At 36.0% G+C, this 11,551-nt stretch overlaps 1 long non-coding RNA gene across 1 annotated transcript in view; it reads right to left on the bottom strand.

Moving 5' to 3' along the window:
- LOC107666982 (uncharacterized) overlaps positions 1 to 10,353 on the bottom strand; it is a 15,257-nt gene extending 4,904 nt beyond the window's left edge. Inside the window, exons 1-2 of the long non-coding RNA XR_001631741.1 lie at positions 10,340 to 10,353; positions 1,953 to 1,956 (exon numbers count right to left, since the gene is read on the bottom strand). This is a non-coding gene — a long non-coding RNA (uncharacterized LOC107666982). The remainder of the gene's footprint in view (positions 1 to 1,952; positions 1,957 to 10,339) is intronic.
- Positions 10,354 to 11,551: the final 1,198 nt, after the last annotated feature.

Raw genomic sequence — 11,551 nt, 5'->3', positions numbered from 1 at the left:
CGGATATTCTCCAAAATGGCGCTACGGTGATGCGGAGAGACACAGTGGAGATGAATTATTGAATAAAGTCTTTATTTTTGTTTTCTTCGCGTACAAAAAGTATTCTCGTCCCTTCATAACGTTACAGTTGACCCGTTTGGAACGACATGGGGGTAAGTGATTAATGACAAAATTTTCATTCTGGGGTGGAGTATCCCTTTAAGAATATAACTAAATAGTTTTTCACCTTTGTATAGTTTTACATTGGCCATATTTGATCAATTCAGTCATATTTCAGCAGGTGAAGATTTGTGAATATAACAAACAAAGAACGTGGAAGTCTCCATGTTCTTAGGATCTGCAGCAATTTTTTTTTTGGCTTATAAATGTCGCCTCTGGCTTGCTTATTCATGTTGCCTCTGGCTTGCTTAGTTGGGGACACTTCATTTCCAGCGATACCGTTGACTTGATTGCAAAGATACTATTTAAACTGAGCTGGATGTTGACATCACTGAATTCAATGATGAACTGTCTTTAACTGAAAAATTTGTGTTTACTATTGTCATTTTGCATTATTGACACACTATTTTCCTAATTAATGCTGTTCAGTTGATTTGACACAATCTGGATTGTTAAAAGCGCTATATAAATAAAGGTGACTTGACTTGACTTGACTTAAATGAACTGTTGCATTTTTGCCCATGGGCGTGCTTGAACCAACCTCGCCATTTCCACTAAACACAAGGGAAGTCTTGTCTCGCCACCTGCAGACATTTATTCTAGAAAAACACGCATTAAGCGGCTGAAAATGATTGGAGCGTGACCACCACTCCCCCGGCCCGCCTCCTTAAGGCATGGCCTTAATTGGATTTTATGAGCTATCCCTTCAGGCTCTAAAACGTCCCATCAGTCCATTTGAGAGGGTGTAGAATGTGTAGAATTCAGCAGAAGCTGCATTCAAATAGGCCGATTACATCAGTCAACGGCCAATAATAAATTTTTGTACTATAGCGAGGGGGGTTGTTCTAATTAAATCTGAATATGGATAATGCAACTGACCCTGTTGCATTCTGGGACTGTACGTCCCAGCCTGTTTTCAAACTCTTCATTTCTGGCTTCCGGTGTAGATTATGCTTACCCTCATTTTTGTGGTCTTGTTTCAGCAGAAATGCAAGAACAAAATGTTTCTGACCTCAGATACCTTCTGTTCCAGCCAGCTGCTTCACTGGATGCCAGCACGGCAACATTTCGGTCCATTTGACCTCTGGCCTTCTGTTTGTTCCTTAATGATTTCGGCATAGCCTTAGCAGACCATGCTTAGCATAACTTTGCATTTGGTGCCATATATATATCCATATTTCTCTTGCGTGGTCTTGTTGGCAATGTTTTATTGCAGACTTGCTGCTGAGGTGTGATAGATTTTATAAACTGACATTTTGAACTGCAAATTCAATCTCATGGGGCTCCGGGAAATTAGATGTTCATGGTCTGTTATTTCCGTCTCTGCCTTATGACTTTTCAATATGCGATATATATAGGTCAGTGTGTTTACTGCTGCCAGATATATAATTGATGGTCTCATTATGTCACTCATTTGCTTTATTTTGAGCCGAATGTGGATCTCAGTGAACTTGTGATTTATATTCGCGATATTTTGTCTTGTGAAAACATTTGAATATTTCCTTGCAGTTTGTATGCACCTATGGAGATAATGCTCTTAGATTCAATGCTCTATGCCAGACTTGCGCAAGATTATGTTTCATTTCAGAAAATAATTCAGACTGGAATATGGAAACAGACTGAACAAGATTAATGAACAATTAACAGTACATTTGGCTGGGTATAAAACGCTTTCAAAGAACCGAAGTACTTGAACAAAGACACAACTGCAGCTCAGGGTATTTGGAAATGCTTTATTTGAGAGTAATCTTTAGATGACTGGCAGCTGGAGGGGTTTGAGAGTATCTGACCACCTCTCTTTGAGGCTTATTGTAAAATCTGTGCAGAAGTTGTCCCTGGATCAGAGCTGTATGCGGTAATGATGTGTACTGCATACTTTGTCACTTTAAAGTAGTGAAGCAAAAGAACTGACAGTTCACCCCCAATATGAGTTATTTACAAATTTCAGGTCATTTTTCACAAATTTTGATCCGTTTCTCACACAGAGGTTGGTTGTATCAGATGACTTGGAATATAGCACTCCATTATGGGTCACTGTTATGGTGCTTTCGCATCTTTTGTTTTTAAGCTTAAAAGCCTCACCCAGAGGAAAGAAAAATCAAAAGTGAGATATCTTTAACGTCTCAAAATATTTCTCCTAGACATAAATGAGGTTACTTTAAGATCGAATGGAGATATTTGCTCGAGTCTCCTGCTTCTCAAACTTGTCTCCTGAGACAAAAACACTAACACTCTCACAATGGTCTCTTTTAAAGTTTTAGAAGAGATCTCATCATCATCTCACACTGTGCTCAGATTTTTCTCCTTTTGGGTAGAGACTCTGATGCTCACACATTTGTCTCCTTTAATGCTTTAGAAGAGATCTCAACAACATCACACACTGTTCTCAGATTTTTATCCTAAACTAAAGACTCTGGTGCTCTCATATTTGTCTCCTACAATGTTTCAAACAAGATCTCAATGCACAGGATCAGTTGCATTATCAATATCCAGATTTAATTAGAACAAACCCCCTCACTGTCACGGAGATGTTTTATTGGCCACTATTATTGGCTATGTTTAGGAGAAACATCTGAGACACTTTTGAGACTAAAATGAGAAATACATGAGAATCACAGCTAAGTCTCCTGAGCTTAGAAAGAGCAACCACTGAGCAATAAAATATTAATGGAGTCTTGATAGAGATTGCAACAAGACAATAAAGAGATATTCTATACTCATTTTGTCTCAAATATTTCTCATTTGCATCTGCTTTTATTTCTACTAAGGAATTGTAGGAGAAAGATCTGAAATGTTGTTGATACTAAAATGAGAGATACATGAGATATATATGAAGTCTCCTGAGCTTAGGAAGAGCAACCACTGAGCAATCATTTTTTCCTCCAGGCAGTGCCCATTCATTGTAATTGTGTAGAAAATAGTCTTTTGTGTTCACTGATTTTAGAACAACATGACATAATTTTCATTTTTGGGTGAAGTACTTTTTTAAAATTGTGGGACATTTCAGTCAACCACAACTAAGTTTTCAATATTTTGTTTTTGTGCAGTCTGATATATGAATGCAAGCCATTCAATTCTAGTTCATAAAAAACATGTTATTGCTGCTTTCCGATCAAACAATAACTTGACATTCCTTTCATGAGAAGTTGAACACAATTATGAAAGACCTTGGTTTGGGAATGCAGCTCTGCAAGAACTGGATCAAGAGTCCTTATTTGTTTTCAGGGACTGTTTTACACTCTAATTGCTTTGCTAATGACCCATATACTGCCTTTGGATTTCTTCACCAAAGCATTTGATCGGCTTTAACACAAAGCTCACACAGCTCATGGTCATTCCGGTAATGAGAGTCCTCTTTTGCTTCATTTTTTTCCAGCTGTACGCAAATGCAAAAATACACACCGTGTTAAACCCTGAGTCGTACATCAGTGTTGTTTTTCAAAAAAATAATTATGCTTTAAATGAAAACATATTGTGTTTTTAGCCTTGACTAGTAAATTAAGATAAATGAATTTAGTGATATGTCTTGAAACATACATTTAACACAAAAAAGAGAAATTAAGTGTTTTAAATTACGATACTGATAACAATTTTGTTGACCTGTAATCTTTGAACCCCTCTTTGATTACAGAACTTTGATCTATAAGCATATCATTTCATAGCCTCTTCTAATACATGATCTTCAAAGGTAACCTAAAAAGCACATATTTTTGAAAGACTCCATCCATCATTGTATGGAAGTCCTGACATTGTGATTTTTTTTTTTTTTTTTTATCTTGGCAGCTCTTTTTGATATAATGTAAGGAAACGGAGACTAAGGCTGTCAAGCTCGCAAGTGACAACAAAGGCACTATAGAAGTATCATACAAAGCTATTGTATGGCTTTATAAGATGTGGAATTTTGCACACAAGATGTTTGGACTATTTTATGGTACTCTCATGGTGCATACCTTGTGATTTTAAGAGCTTGGCAGTGCTAGTGTCCTTTCACTTTTATTACACAACCAGGATATTCTTCAAGATGGAAGATGTGTATTTTTTCTGTGGCATGAACGATAACCCACAACTGTCTTTTTAGTAATTACTTTACAAAAGGAATGCAAAAATGCAAAAAATGCTAATTTTTTTAGGGGGCAAGATTTATTATGTGTCTTTTTCTGCTATAAATAATCAGAATTAACTGTGCTGTTCTAATTCAGGGCTTTTTGAGAAAAGACCACACAACAGTGGATTTGTCAAAATCTTAAGGAATAGTTCATCCAAAAATAAATATTTGCTGAAAATTTACTCAGGCCATCCGAGATATAGATGAGTTGGTTTCTTTATTGGAACAAATTTGGAGAAATGTAGCATTATATCACTTACTCACCAGTGGATCCTCTGCAGCAAATGGGTGCCATCAGAATGAGAGTCCAAACAGTTTGAAACAGAAACAAATCCATCATTAAGATGTCACTTCTGGCCAAAATATTCACAATCCTTAATAACACTTCCTTGAGTGGAAAAGTCCATCCCCTGTTGTTGTCTCACATCAAAATCCACTGACATATTTGTATATTGAGGACTGTTAAAAGCGTCTCGATGGATTTGTTTATTACACAGCTTTTTGCTTCACAAGATGTTAATTGATGAACTGGAGTGGTGTGGATTACTTATGGATTAATGTAATGTATTTATCAACAGTTTGGACTCTCATTCTGACAGCACCCATTCACTGCAGAGGATCCATTGGTGAGCAAGTGATTTCCAAATCTGTTCCAATCAAGAAACAAACTCATTTACATCTTGGATGGCCTGAGGGTGAGTTATTTTTTGGGTGAGCTATTCCTTTAACAGGATTAATGATGGTTAAAATGTACCAATGTTTGCACATCTGTTATTTTTGCTTTAATTCTAGCAATATTCTGCATTCCTGGTGGTCAAGTTCTCATTACTAGAAAATAACTAACCTCTTATATTACCTTTAATATTCTAAGGGTATTTGGGGAATAAACCCAAGGTGGGAAAAGTGTCTTGTGCATTACCTCGCTTAATGTGCTGGATATCGAAAAAGGCATAACTGTAATTTATCAGCACACCTGTTTTAATGAGCTCCTCATCCTGAACAGTTATTTTTACATCAAACACTTTGTTCTTTGACCCATTTTAAAATGGTAGTTATTTGTGAAGCTTGTTAAAGTAATTTATACTCAGCGTGTTAATATGACCACTGGGATGCACAACCTCTCCTTGCACAATCCTGATTACAATTCCATATTTCACACATCTAGACGTTATGTCATAATATTCTGCCTGCATGCATTTTACAGATCATTAAGAGCTGAGACATATGTTCCATGATCAGTCATCATAAATAAGCATCCAATGTGAAGAAAAGTGCACAGTGAGGCATTCAATAACCATATCGCAGTCTCGGTTCCACTTGTTGACATATATTAGATACAGAAGATCTGGAAAACAATCTTCTGCTATAGGCTTTTTCGCTGCGGCTCCACGTCTAAGAAAGTAAAGTTTCTTCTTGAACCGCCTTCAGTTTTTCTGTGTGACAACCTCATAATTGCCACACTGACTTGAGGCAGAGCAAACATCTCATCAACAAGTGCTCACTGTGAAAATCTAAATGGACAACAGTACAAATACTCCCACATTAGCTGCCTTGCCGATGCAGAACGGAGGACAGGCTGAAGACGAGATGATGACGGACTCTCTTTTTGTTATTTTAGGAATTGTCTAATTACACACTTTGATACTCGTGCATTTTTTTCTATTTATCTTATTTTATTATTATTATGTACTAGGGAGATCTCCGCTTTTGCCCTCTAAATCCATGCAGTTGTTTCTCAAACTAACAATTCATGACTTGTTTGCAGATAGAGGGTTTTGTTTCCTCTGCATCAGAAAAAGATAAGGCACATTCATACGTCCTCAATTAACTCCGGTCTTGATATAATCCATGCAATTAATTCTGCCCTGTGTAAGGGAAGCCTCCGAGTCAAATTGTCGATAAAGCATAAAAATGTACCTGTACATTTGTAACACGGTCTCATTTATTACCCTTCCTCGCCGTGTTTAATGTCCTCAAGCTCAGCTTTGGTCGCTCACAAGCTTAGCCGTGAAAACAAGACACCAATTATGTCTCACTGCCTCTCTATGGGTGAACATTTCTGTTATTCATATCCTTGAAAATAAATTGCTTCTTTCTAATCCTGGAATGACCATTAAAATCCATCACTTAGAGCAGGATTATAGTTCCCTGCATATATCTTAAGGAATTTGAAATTACAAGTATGACAGTTCTATACTTAATGCTCATAAATTCAAACACAGGCAGGACTATAGATCACCTCTGTCCATCGCTGCAGTCCATTTTAAGCCCAAACCCACATCCCTCCACTAGCTCACATCTATCTATCTATCTATCTATCTATCTATCTATCTATCTATATATCTATCGATTGATCGATCTATCTATCTATCTATCTATCTATCATTTGTGCCTAAAACATTTTTTTAGGATTCTTTGATGAATAGAAAATTAAAAAGAAAACCATTTATTTTGAAAAATAAATCTTCTAAAATTATAGCCTACATGTCTCCTTTAAAGTGACTTTTGTTCAGTTAAATGTCAAATTAAAATAATAATTTCTTTCAAGGAAAAAATCTCCCTGACCCTATCTATCTGCAATCACTTAATAGGCGATATGTGTTTTTGGGGCAAACTCTCGTCTCTGTGTAAACTACAAAACATACAAATTTGTGAAAACAAAATTGTGTTTTAGGCTATACGTATGTGAAGTGATATCGCCAACTATTGGCCTGGCATGCATAATGCAGCATTTCTAGACATTTTCATTAGTCGTGAGCAAGGACTGTTTTGACAACATTGTCGTCTGTATGCAAAACTTGTCAAAAACGCAAAGGAATCACTTTTCTGTTTTTAGTCCATGGTAGTTGTGTAAACATACTGTACTCTTAGTGACATCCCTAACAACCATCCCATCATTTTCAGCTTTGTCAAGCTAACGTGAAAGTTTGTCTTCTTGACAAATTTTGCTTTTGCAAATGTAAATAGTGATGTGAGAAATGCACCAAAGCGACTGAGAAAAACTGTAACGGTTGTTGTGCTGCAAAAACATCATCACAGAGAATCTACATATGGCCAACAACAAAAGCTTCTGTAGAAACCAGTTTCACTCCTATATTTCAGGAATCGGGTTCAGAAAGTGAGTTGAGAAGGCAAAGGCAGCTGTACTCAGTGAGGGTTTTAGAACTTTGCTGACCTACACTTTCGGCAGCAATCAGTCTTGTCCACTTAAGGGAATTAGTTTTCAATTAACTGTTGCCACCTCACATGAACGACTCTGTGTAATTAAGAATGATGATGTAATCTTGGAAACCAATTTTACTGCATAATAACTTTGAATGCCATCAATCAGCATCAGAACTGGAGAAGATGCCCAACATTTCAGCCATGGTGATAAACACAAGTGGGGTTTAGATAGAAAAGTTCAGTTAAAAGTTAGACATATATTGCAATGGTAAGAAATATAGACTAAAATAAGATTTTATAACGATAGCATAAATGTTATGAATTTAGGCCATTCAAAAAGTGAACAGAAACATTACCTATCAATCCATCATGTGTTTAGGACAGACCATAAATGTGTCATGCTTCAATCTCCTGTTCAGACAAAGAACTCGCTTGCATCTTACATCTTTCATAAGCCCAAAGGTCAGGTGTTTCAAAATACAATATACATATCAGATCAGCCATAAATATTGATTTTATGCTAGAGTTAACAAATGCAGCACACAGACTGGCAAAACTGAATGGTTTTCATGTCAAGTAAAAACCTTTTCTAAAACCATAGCATTTCAATTTTTGTCATTTTAATATACATTTTCATGTACGGTATATTTCGTTTTAATAATGAAATCAAATGTCCCAGATAACTTATACATGTTTTGATGATTAAAATGTGCTTATGCCGGCAAAATTCCTGGCACATTCAGAGTAAGCAAAGGTTCCAATTAAGGCATGTTCATAAATCATTACCAGCGTGCTGTGTCAGCATATCACAAACTTCAGCGAAGACATTGAGCTTGTAGAATTAGATTAGCATGAGCTGGTGACTGAGGAGCAAGGACATTTAAAAAAGCTTTGGGGAGATTAGAAACAGAGGTCTATAGACCACTATCCAGCTGACATGGACCAGCTCAGCTCCAACAAAGCTTCCCAGAAATCTGTGCATGCTTCCTCATGTACAATTAATGTCTGTTGTGACACTTTTACATTATCCAAGAAATATGTTCTGCTTAGCTCAATTTTGTGTTGAGTAGTGCTCTTTTGTGAGCATTTTTATATAATATATATTCAATAATGTGTTCAAGTCTTAAATATATAATGGTTCTTGAGCTAGAGACTTGGGGTGGGCTTTTCAGACTTTTCAGGTGGTTCAGGTGGTGAAAAGTGACTGTCTTAATGAGTGAGTCATTGAGTCGATTCGATCAAACATGCTGATTCATTTAAGAATTAAACATTTTGAGTTAGTTAGTGAATCAATCGCTCAAATAGATTCTTTCAGAAACTGATTTACTCAGGAACAAACAAGCAACTGTTTTTATGAGTGAGTCATTTAATCACTTACTCAACTGATTCATTAAAAAATACTGATTAATTCAGGAACAAAACAAGCGAATGTTTTATACGTGAGTTATTGAATCACTCAACTGATTTGTTCAAACACAATGCAGTAGGTGGCGACAAGTGATCGTCTTAATGAGTCAAATAATCATCGAGTCGGTTTGTTCAAGTGCACTGATTTATTCAATAATTACACATTATGAGTGAGTCAGTGAATCATTCACTCAATCGATTCTTTCAGAAATGCTGATTTATACAGAAACAAAACAAGCAACTGTTTTATGAATGAGCCGATTCGTTCAAACACACTGATTCATTGTGTGAATCAACTGTGTTCATGTTGTTAGTAAGAAATATAGACTAAAATTTAGATTTATTGTAATGATATCATGAATTTGATTAATTTAAATGACTCAAAAAATGAACAGAAGTTTTAGAGATGTGCTGTTAGAAATAAACTTCCATAAGCACATTTTAATCGTCAAAACATTGTCTGGGACTTAGGACGTTTGATTTAATTGTTTTCATCCAAGAGTGAATATACTGTACATGTGGATGCTTATAGAAATTCTGCTGTGGCTTTGTTTGGACATTTTTGTTGACATATCAAAATAGTCAAAATAACTGGTCATATTAATGTCTAAAATGTACGTTTCTTCTGATTAACTCCTTGTTTATTGAACTATTGTAGAAAGGTAATAGAAATAAAATAAATGCACAATGTATTTGCTGTTGCTGCACTCACAGTTCAGAATGTATTCGAATGTCCGTTCAGTGTGATGGACTCAAAAAGGGCAAAAGTAGCGGCCAGAAAAATAAGATTTAACAATCAATTTAAATATTAAAATAGCTTTCTTGATTGTGTAGACTTCCCTCTTGATTTTGTTCAACTGGTTGGACATGAATGGAAGAAAGATGTGATTAACAAACCATGACATACAAAGATAAAGTGGCCCTCGTTCAAACAGAAAGCCAACTGTCATATGTAATTGAGAGTCTGGCAGAAATTAGATGATTAAAAGATGGGGGTAGAGGGGAAGCGCTCTTCTGTCAGTTTAAAGCTAGAGGGAAATGTATAGGTTTTCTTTTCTCTTTCACCCATTTGCTCCTTCACTTCATTCTTCATTTATAGGTGGCAAAATTTCTGTACGTCTAAATGTAAAATGTACAGTGACAAGTTCTTGTCCCACTGCAAGCTTCATGTATGACACAATGACAGTAGTGCAGTGCAGATTGTTTAGTGCTGAATTACTGTCCATTTATACACACCTGTTCTCCCGACGAAATGTTTGAATAATTGAATTTACAGTGGTTCTCCCAACATTTGGCTGCACCCTTCGACCAGCCTCAGCCATTGTGAGGCCGTGATTGACAACATGATCCACAATTGTAGCCCTGATCAAATCAGAAATGAAACGGTGTGTTTGCACCGCATCAAAAGTAAAGATTTTTAATTTCATCACCTTAATGGCAGGATAATGATATCACATTCTAACAGCAATATTAAAATGCTAGATGTAATAATTCATATTTAACCATGCAGCACTGATATTAAAAAGCTGGAATTTCTGTTAAGCATCGCCTTGGTTTGAAGCAGAGGAAATATGGCTGCAAAACTTGAAGTATGATCTGGTTTCAGTGATTTATCATCTGCCATACGCCTGCGTTAATACAATATGCCACAATTCACTAATCAATTGATTCAGAACAGACAAACACCATCCATTATAATTATAAGCTTATTGAAGAACTGCCATGGCTAATGTTCAGAGATGAACAGTTTGTCTTAGAATGTGTTGGCCCACAAAAAAAAATCCTATTGGAACAGGTGGTGCTTTTTCTCAAAGTACAGGCAGAGAGTTTTATAATTAATAAAGTGGGTTGTGGGTAAAACATAGTTATTGCTAACTGCATAAGTGCCATGTAATGGGGCCAAAAAGCTCAGTTCTGCAGATAAACTGGATGTTTAAAGTCCATCCATCCATTTTCCAAGTCGCTTATCCTAGAATGTAGGATCTTCAAATCTGGCCACTTACTGGGGAATTATATTAGTATATTATAGTATAAGTTATTTTAGCCTGGTAGACATTAAAACAGGAAATCTGTTTGTTTAGGGATTCAGTTGAACTGGTCTGAATCATTAACAAACAGGTTATCGAGTTTGAACCAATTGGAGTGGTAAAAAAACTCACTAATTTAAATGATTCAGTTGAGCAAGTCTTCCAATCTTCCTCTTAATCGCAGACACTGCCTGGGATATAACTGTAGCTGTTAGCATAAAACTGAGGCTTTTAAGGCTTGTTCACAATGAGGACAATAATGATAAAGATAGAGTTTTAAAAATCATTCCTTATTTATAACTTAAATTTAAAACCCTTTTGAAATGTAATGGAGATGGAGTAGGCAAATTTTATACAGGAAAATAGGAAGGGACATACTTGTTAAGATGTGTTGTTCAGTTGTTCATTTATTCAAGCCTCTCCCTAACCATAAAATCTTATTGATTAATGTCTTTCCAGGAAAAAGAAAGATGTTGGTCACAGTCAAATCACACTAAGCATATAAGCTAAAGTGAAGAAGTATTTATAAAAATCAGGGGTGAGTGACGACTATCCCTCAGGCTATTTTATTCTCATCTCTGCTTGAGGTGTTAATTGTTTTTAGTGCCGTTTATTTCCAATGAGGGATGCAAGTACAACATCCATTATTCATTTCCTCCAAGTGCAGTCATAAACAAATATAGATTGC

The sequence above is a fragment of the Sinocyclocheilus anshuiensis genome, unplaced genomic scaffold (assembly GCF_001515605.1).
Source record: "Sinocyclocheilus anshuiensis isolate Anshui unplaced genomic scaffold, SAMN03320099.WGS_v1.1 scaffold615, whole genome shotgun sequence".
Classification (NCBI taxonomy): domain Eukaryota; kingdom Metazoa; phylum Chordata; class Actinopteri; order Cypriniformes; family Cyprinidae; genus Sinocyclocheilus; species Sinocyclocheilus anshuiensis.
Note: the sequence above shows the minus strand (reverse complement) of the source record. Positions and strands in the feature narration are given on the sequence as shown.